Source organism: Phoca vitulina, unplaced genomic scaffold (assembly GCF_004348235.1).
Source record: "Phoca vitulina isolate PV1807 unplaced genomic scaffold, GSC_HSeal_1.0 scaffold2, whole genome shotgun sequence".
NCBI lineage: Eukaryota > Metazoa > Chordata > Mammalia > Carnivora > Phocidae > Phoca > Phoca vitulina.
Genome location: NW_022589705.1, coordinates 50625859 through 50635681, shown reverse-complemented (window position 1 = coordinate 50635681; position 9823 = coordinate 50625859).

The window sequence follows — 9823 nt, the reverse complement described above, 5'->3', positions numbered from 1 at the left end:
GATAATTCCACTCCCCAGTGAGGGCCTTCTTCCTGGCTTGCAGACTGCAGCCTGCCCACTGTGTCCTCACAATGTGGAGACGGAAGAAGCTCTGGTCTCTCTTCTTCTTCTTATAAGAACACTAATCCCTAATGCTATCATGGGAGCTATATTCTCATGACCTCTTCTAAACCTAACTACCTCCCAAAGGTCCCACCTGCAAATACCAGCATATTGGGAGGTTAGTGCTTCAATATAGGAATTTGGGGTGGACACATTCAGTTCCTAACAGCACTGTATACACACCAACTCCTTTAGGACTCTCAATAACATGTGAGGGAGCTACTCTTATGCACCTATTTCACAGATACGGAAACAAGCGCAGAGAGGTTAAATAGCTTGCTCAAGTCGTATAGCTATGAGTGGCATAGCCTGGAATCAAACCCAGGCAGTCGGGGCTCCACAGTCCAAAGCCTCATCCAAAGATCAAGGGGAGAATGAGTGATTAAGTGAGTGAGTAAATAGATGAATGAGTAAAGAAACAAATATCACTGTGCTTTTTTCATAGGAAAACAAAAACCTTTCATAAAATTGGTTTTTGGAAGTTCCTTGTTTGTAAGTATATTACAGATATTCCTCGGCTTATAATGGGGTTACATGCTGATAAACCCATCATAAGCTGAAAATGCATTTAGTACACCGAACCTACCAAGCATCATAGCTTAGCCTCGCCTACCTTAAACGTGCTCAGAACACTTACAGTGGTTGTACACATGGATGAAATCACCGAACGCAAGATTTCTAAATCTTATTTGAAAAAATTTAGACACATAAATAGGGTTTCTTTAAGTTTATATATGTGCAAACGCTTTCCTCAGGTGACAGTTTTCAGATTATAAGTCTAAACATCATGAAAATAGCTAATATTTAGTGAGCCTTACCATGTGTCAGGTACTAAGTGCTCATTTTAACTCATTTAATCCTTATGTCCACCCTAGGAAGCAGGTACTATTTTCATCTTAACTTTACAGATGAGACAATTGAGGTACAGAGATGTTAATTACCTTTCCTAAGGTCACAGAGCTAATAGAGTGGCAGAGCTGGAGTCTGAACAGGGTGATCCCGTTCCAGAGACTAGGAAATACTCCCCCAAGTCTCTCTGTTTTTATTTAGGGCCATGTTTCTCAACCTGACCTCATGTTGGCTTCATCTGGAAAGCTTCAAAAAAATGCTGATGTCTGGGCCCTGCCCCAATAAAATGAGGATATCTAGGAATGGAGCCTTGGTATTGCTCTTGTAAAAACTCCATTATAATTTGATGCATGGTAAGAGTCCAAATACACTGACTTAGGGAACCTGTAATTGGCTCAAAACCCTCTATGTTTTGAGCTTTCTACCCAAAGCCAACATCACAACAATCTCCACCCTCCCAACGGCATCTGTGACTCCCAAGGACAGTTCATAGCTCAGGGTGGCAATGCTGGCTCCCTTCCAAAAATTTCTATGGGTCCCGGAGATTATGGTTTTTCCAAACTGCCAGGCCCATCTGCTGGGTCTTCTTAGCACTGCTTGTAGGGAGGATCAAGTGGGAGCAAGTCTGTCATATCCCAGATCACTCCTAGTTAAGCTCCTTTATTGTGCCAGGAGCTGTACCAGGTGCTTAACATACTTTATCACTTTTCACTCCTGGGATTTGAGGGAGGCCCAATCAATAGGACCCTTCTTCTTGCTACATGATTTCTAAACCAATTGAGATAAGCAAAAGAGTTGGGCAGATGCAGATCAAAATGTTAGCTTTATTACAGATAAAGGTTGCTCGAGAATATGGGGTAGGTGTGAAGCAACAATGAGCTTCTATATACTACACCTCAGAATTAGACATTGAGCAGAAGTTTAGCAGATGGACGGATGTAAGCGAACCTGGAGGAGACTCCACTGGTGCTGTAATGCATGTTTATAAAGAACGATTGAATTGTAAGATATTATTACTAACATAGAAACTGCACAATGACTACCTTACACAGTGCAGGCACTATGCTTAATTATTATTAAGTCTACTACACAACAACAAACTAAGTGCAAAGTCATTTACAGATTTCCTTCAATTTACGTGTGGCTACTATTTGCAATATTTCCCCACACCAGCCCCCCAGAAAAGTGGAAGGGAAGAGATTTTATTGTATCTCCATCTTTTATACTGTACTTCTGGGCGCCATATGCAAGACACACGTGAGAGGCATGGCCACGGCACACCCCCGTGGGCATTGCAAGCCATTTACATCAGATTTTCCCATTACAGTAGCTGCAGGCACGTAAAATGTTTATTACTGTTATATTGCCATTGCTTTCATTCTACCTATACCTGCTGCCGAGCATCTGGTCTTGTGTTGAAAAGAATGGGAGTGCATTGATGTTTTCTCTGGAACTCCAGTTTTCTTACTTTAACCAGACATTGGCTCTCCCTGGCCTTCTTTGCTGCCCAGTCCCAAAGGCTAGACAAAGTCAGTAACCTTCCTACTAGCTGAACAAAAAGAAGTCATGACAAAGACTACTTTTGCATTAAACTAACGGTCAAAAGCAGGTCTTTTTTTAAAAAATATTTTAAAAATGTATTTATTTGAGAGAGAGAGAGAGAGTGCAAGAGCAAGCTGGGGGCGGGGGGGGGGGAGAGGGACAAGCAGCCTCCACACCAAGTGTGGAGCCCGATGTAGGGCTCAATCTCAGGACCTTGAGATCACGGCCTGAGCCGAAACCAAGAGTCAGATGCTCAACCAACTGAGCCATCCAGGTGCCCCCAAAAAGCAGGTCTTTTTAATACTGAGGTAATCACTCTTCAGAGAGCAGTCCATGAAGTTTTTTTCCCAGACTTACTAAGGAGATGATAACTGTACCCCAGATCAGCCCATCTTCTCCTATCCTCAAGCCACTACATACATCATCAGGCCTATTGTTGGTGCATTAACTGCTTGCCATTTGTCTGATGCCCAACCCTTCAGGTACCTAATCATTGTCTTCAGAGATCTTAAGCTAGTAGACAATCCTATATATTAGGTTAAACAATAAAACAAAAGTTAAATGCAATAATAGGTGATAGCATATATTTAGTATATTGGAAAGCTGTCTGAACTTAGACTGAGCTGGGTGAGAGGACTGGCTTTCTCTTACCAGCTATGGTCACATCACTTGACTTCTTTGTGCTATATTATACAACTGAGACAGTATGTGTGGTGGTGAAGAGGGTGGGCCTCAAATTCAGACATGACTGTGAACTTCAACCGCCATTTATCAGCTCTATGACTTTGGGTAACTTACAAAACCATTCTATGCCCCCAATTCTTCAACTGCAAAGGGGACCTGCTACAGAGGATGACTGTGAGGATTAAACATGATATTCAAAAAGCGCTCAGCAGAGTGCCTGGACCATAGGAGGTGTTCCCTAACAGGCAGCTGTCATTATTTTCAAGTTAAAAAAAAATCTCTTTGAAACCACTGGCAAACTACTATGATTATATAATCAATTGTCAAATGAGTGGTGCTAATGATTGGTAATTTCAAAGTTGAGGGGTAAGGTGCTCTCTATGGGACGGAATACACTGAGCTTGGTTTTGAAGAAGGCCTAGAGTGGGATGGACAATTGGGGGGGTGACAAGGACATGCAAAACAGGAGAATGGCTTAATCAAGGGCAAGGAAGCAGGAATGTGGATGGAATAATTTATGAATGGTGAGTACAGCAGCTCACTGGAGAAAAAGATTCACATGGGGTGGGAGGAGGTAGCAGAAAATAGTATTGGGAAGGAATACTGGGAAAGTCCTTCCAGAATAACAAATTTGGATAATCCCAAGGCAGTGGTGTACATTTGAATGTTTTCGAGTAGTGAGAAAATGTGATGAAAGGAAGATTACCCTGGTAGTAACGGATAAGACAAAATGAATATCTTGGAAGTTTTATTTCTATTTTATTGGTGAACAAGACTATTTAAACTTTGACGAGGTTCTGGGGCCTAACAATGATTTGTAAAAAATTAACTTTCCCAGTTTTTGTTCATAACTTAGTAAATCATTAAATACTGCTATAGCTAACATGTGTATAGCTCTGTGTAGTTATTGTAATATTAAGTAGCCCATAAATAGTGGTCATAAAAGAATAAAATCCCAGGGTGCTCTCACCATGGGGAGTTGTCTAATAGGGTCACAAAAAATAACTTCGAGGTGACAACTTTGGGGTAGTGGGTCATAATCTTTTGGAGTAGTGTTTTACTCTAGAAGTTTTTCCCTTACTGACAAAAATTAGAAAATAGTAAATTGGGAACTGCAAGAATTAGAACACAACTCATGAAGATTTAAACTCTGAAGTTGGAAAAATTATAGACAACATAAAATTCTCTAAAATAATTTTAAAGACCCAGGATCAGGAGAAAATTTTTCAAATCTGACCTGTCTGATCAAATGGGACAGAAAAGAGAATTAGAAGGGAACATGTAACCACAATGACAAAAGAGGATCTGAACAGAATAGTTTTCTACTGAAGAGGGATTAGAGTCAACACCAGAACCAGCATGCATATTATGTCTGGATAATATTGATGAGAGCAAAAGCTCCTATTTATTGAGCAATAAGTTGGGCTCATGCTGGAAGTATTTGGTCTTATTTCACTCTCATAACAACCTATTATCTGCATCTTACCAATTAGGAAATTGAGATTTAGTGTGACTTGATAACTTGTCCAAAGTCACACAGCTAATGAATGCAGGACTGAGCAGGGACTTAATGGCAGTTCTGCCTGACTTCCTAACTCAGGCTCTTTCTACTGTACCCATGCAAATATGCAGCAGGCGCACACACACACACACACACACACACACACACACGTGCGCATACACACACAAGTACACACATTTCCTGAAGTTAAATAAACGTAATTAGCATGTGTAACATAAGGAGTCAGTAATTATCCATTGATTTTTATTGTTTTCTTTATAAGGTTGTAACTTTAAAGAATGAGTTGTTTAAGAAGGATCTAAATTGGATGGTTCCAGATGATGTCAGCAAGCACTGTCCTGACACTTGAGAGGGGCAGGCCAGGTTTGCTGCAGCCCTTCGGAAGGAGACCTAAGTGAGTTCCTTGGATTAGTCCTTCTGACACTTCTCATACTATTCACATATGTCACAATATCCCCACACGTTCAGCAGGGTAAATAATATTTTTCTCATTTATATGGAGAACACTGAGTCCTAAAAGCGAAGCGGCTTCCCAAGGCCATACAGCTGGTATGTGGCAGGGCTGGGATTCATATCAGGTCTTCTGACTCCAGATCTAGACTCTCCCCATTACAACACAGCTGCTTCTAGAAGGTGCATCAACTTAGTATTTTTTAAAAAAAAATTTTCAAGGTTCTTAAATATTTTATTTATTTATTTATTTTTATTTAGGGGGTTTTATTTTATTTTTTATTTTTTTATTATTATGTTCAATCAGCCAACATATAGTACATCATTAGTTTTTTTTTTTTAATGTTTTATTTATTTATTCATGAGAGTCAGAGAGAGAGAGAGAGGCAGAGGCAGAGGGAGAAGCAGGCTCCCCGCCTAGCAGGGAGCCCGATGTGGGACTCGATCCCGGGACCCTGGGATCATGACCTGAGCCGAAGGCAGACGCTTAACCGTCTGAGCCACCCAGGCGCTCACATCATCAGTTTTTGATGTAGTGTTCAACAATTCATTAGTTGTGTGCTCATCACAACACATGTCCTCCTTAATACCCATCATCTTGTTAGTATTTTAAATGTGCAACCTGGGTTTAAATCCACTGTAGCAGAGGGATGAAGCCCCAATGATGCTCAGTTGTCCCATAAGTAAAAACACAGACAATAGATTGATGTGAAGACCAGAGGAAAGAAAGGAGAGCACAGCTCAAATTACTTCAGACATATATATTAGATCCTGAGCTTTCTGCAGATAATTACACAAAAGAAGTTGTTAAGCACCCACTCTGTGCCAGGGATGTGCTGGGTGATGGGGACACAAAAATCTTCGAATTTTTCATGCTGAGCACAGTGGCAGTCAATTGCAGGGATGCATAGATATGATATGAATGGGAGGCATAAGAAGCAGATGAATGAATGAACAAATTAAACATAGATGAGAAAGAACTTTTAACCTTATATATCAAAGTTCATTCATTCGACAAACATACTGAGTCCCTGCCACATGCACTATTCTGGGTGTTGGGAAAGACACAAGAATAAACAAAATACATGTTCTATCCTCAAAGAACAGCACAGTATATTGGTAAGAACATAAGATTCAGAGTCAGAAGAACTACATCTTGAAACTCCATTCTACCTGCTAACTAAATAACTTCGAATACATTTCTGAGCCTCAGTTTTCCCATCTGTAAAGCGAGGATAATACTGACCTTTCATGATTGTTGAGAAGAATAACATTTGTAAAAGTGCTTTGAAAATTGTTATATAATGTTGTCATTATTCCAAAAATATTTGCTACTAGCTATCAAATCCAAGGTTTATTGAGGTACCTGGAGAATTGCTTTAATTCCCTGCTTTGCTTTAGTGATGGAGACATGGCTGAAGGTCAGTTGTGACAGGATGAATGTGATCCAAGTTATCATCCATTGTTTCCTTCTTTGCTTAAATCCACTCAAGACAATCATAGAAGCAGTTCTAAAGGGCGTATTAAGTAAAAGAGATATGTCTGCTAATAAAATACAAAGGACCAGTAACGAGTGAGTCTTTGTGTCTAATGGTGTAACTAATAAGTCATAAGGTAGTTATTTGTTTTAAATAATATTGGGCTACAACATCTCTGTGCCTTTTTGCCTTTGTTTCCAATTCTGGGTTGACAAGTCAACTGATGTATATCAGTCACCCAACATGTACTAGACTAGAGAACACTCCCTTGAGTAAGTTTATGATCCCTGCCTTCAAGGATCATGTATGTGAGACAGATATGAGTATAAATAATCATAATACAGTAGGAACACTTTACAATACAGGTATGAACAAATCATCATAGCAGAAAGAGGTGTGATTGACAGCTTTGCCATAAAAAGCAGGGAAGCTTTTATAGAGAAGGTGACACCTGAGAGGACCTTTATATAAGAATAGGAATTCAGCAGAACCTGGAGGCAGAAGAGCACTCCACACAGAGAAAACAGCACGTGCAAAGACAGAGGGAAAAGAGAGAGGATGGAATGCATGGCATATTTGGAGAATAGAGATTATGTTATTATGGTTAATGTACATAGGTTGTATGAGAAGTGGTTCAAGATGAGGAGGGAAAGGTAGGTTAGGACCAAATTATGATAGGCCATGCTTAAGGATTTGGGGCCCTAGCTTATGAATCATGCATCTCCAATATCCACCAGAGTTCCTAGAAGTAAATCCTCAATAAATACTTGTTGAATGAGAAAACTACGGCTACTTATAACAACTAAAATGGTTTCCCAACTATCCCAACTCTCTATCCCTTTAGACTTTGGAAGAAGGAAAAAAATGTATAGGAAAAAAGTCTCATTGGGAAAGAAAGAAAGCAAAGAAAGCAAAGTGAGGGGTGAAGGTGCAGATGAGGTGCAGAATAAAGCCACCAAAAAGTAATGCCATGAGAATTGTTGCTCCACCCCCGGGTTTGTACTCTTACCATGCTATCACCATCTGTGAAAACTTTGACAAATCAAGTAACACCTGAGCTTCGGTTTCCCCATCAGTAAATGTGAGTAATACAGAGTAAATTTTACTAAACTATAGCATTGTGTGAAGGATCAAATCACATTTCTATGAAAGCTCTTCAGAAGTGGCAAAAATTATGCACATTTCAGGCAAACCTGAGGTCATTTATGTGAAGTTAAGGGTCTCTGGGTGGAGGAGTGTCGGGTAGAGAATTACACACGGTGTAGAGACACGGAACCTGACAGCCCAGGATGACTGATTCCAGTTTTCAAGAGCAGTGAGAGCCTTGCTAACACTGGCAAATGATTGCCATTTCCTTTCTCAGGCAGTGACAGGAGTTAGTTGACCTGAAAATTCACTAATAGTTCCATTAGAGAGGCCTTGGAAGTAGCCATCTTTTTACTCATCCTGGTCAATTAACAATGAATTAATGCCAGACATATTTTCAATTGAGCTGAATGGTAATTTCCCCCCATTTTGCTAAAAATATCCCCTCATAAAGGGAAAGCTAGGCAGCAAATATCCTGCTTTTCTTTCCAAGATTACTCTGAAGGGTTTCTAAAATAATGTCAGCTCTAGGCATGGATGAGGTAGCCGGTCAAACCCTGAATTTGACACAGGACCCAAGTTCAAATACCAGCTGCCCCACACACCAAATAACTGAAACTGCCTGAATCTCAGTGTTTTTACATGTGAATTAAAAGGGTAGAGATGAATGCTTAGGTCCCTTTTAATGATAAAATGCTATGAGAACATTTTTAAGTGGTTTTAGGCATGTTGGTGGAATGATAGGCTGAACTTGGCGTAGGGGAGGAGCACTGGATTTCTTCTATGCACTCTGAACTAGCAGTCAGGACACTGGGTTAAGTCTTAGCCCTTGGTTCTCAACCAGAGAAGGTGGGTGGGTGGGGGGATATGTGGGGGGTGGATTCTGCCCCCCACTGGACAATTGGCAATACCTGGAGACATTTTTGGTTGTCACCACTGGAGGCTGCTAGTAGCATCTAGTGGGTAGAGGCCAGGGAGACTGTCACACATCCTACAATGCAGAGGACAGGTCCCCACGACAAAGAATTATCCAGCCCCAAATGTCCATCGTGCAGAAGTTGAGAAAATCTCCTTTAGTTCATTGGATAGTTTTGTCCAGGTCATAGCTTTTTTGTTGTTGATCTCAGTGTCCTCATTTGCAAAATAGGGATGATAATAAAATCTGCCTCTTCCTATCACCTCATGAGGTTGACAACCAAATAAGGTAACACATCAAAAGTACCTTGAAATGTAATGTGCTTCAAAACAGAGGAATATTATCCTCATTATTAACTGATTTTTGTTGCTCCAGGAGCCACTTCATTGGTGTCTAGCCTCTTATTTTTCTCTTGGACATGGGGTTTAAGATGCTTCTCCAGTTTGTGGGGATTACTTCAACATTTGACCTTGTTAAGTTAATTAAACAACAAACCTACAGAAGCAAAGCAAAAATCTAAGGCTGTAAATGCCTCGAGGTTATAAAATTGAAACCTAAGTATAACCAATCCCAAACAGCAAACTAGGCTTTAAGCTACAGCCAATGAATAGTTTCCTTACTTTGCTTCTGCCTCTTCTCTATAAAAATCTCTCCCCAGCTGCTCCCCATGGAGTGTTCTAAACCACTCCCAGTTTGGCGCTGTCTGATTCAAATCAGTTTTTGTTCAGATAAACTCCTAAAAAATTTTAACATGCCTCAGTTTATCTTTTAACAACCTCTAGGAGTTATGAACCTTGCTCTCAAACTCAATGTCTGTGTAAGAAATGTCTTTGATATTTTTATTGTTAAAGTATATTTCTTTTATAAGCCTCCATTAGGTGGGGGCCAAACTCTCAAACTTGGACAGTGAAGGTCTCCCCCACATTTTCTTGAGGTTGCATTCTTGTTCCAGGGGTTTCTGTAGGACCAGGGTCCTGGGGCTGGGGGTGGGGAGGAACTATCATACCCCCAGAAGTCACCTAACTGTACTAGCATTCCCTGGAATGAGTCCTTGTTTGTCGGGGGATCTGTCCACCTAGGTCACTGCAGGGTCCTCCTTGCTAGGTCCACTGCATCTCAGGAGCACCCAGAGAGGATTTTGCTGCTCCCCCACTGCTCTGCTGTGGGCCATTGTATATGGTTATCTCCCATCCA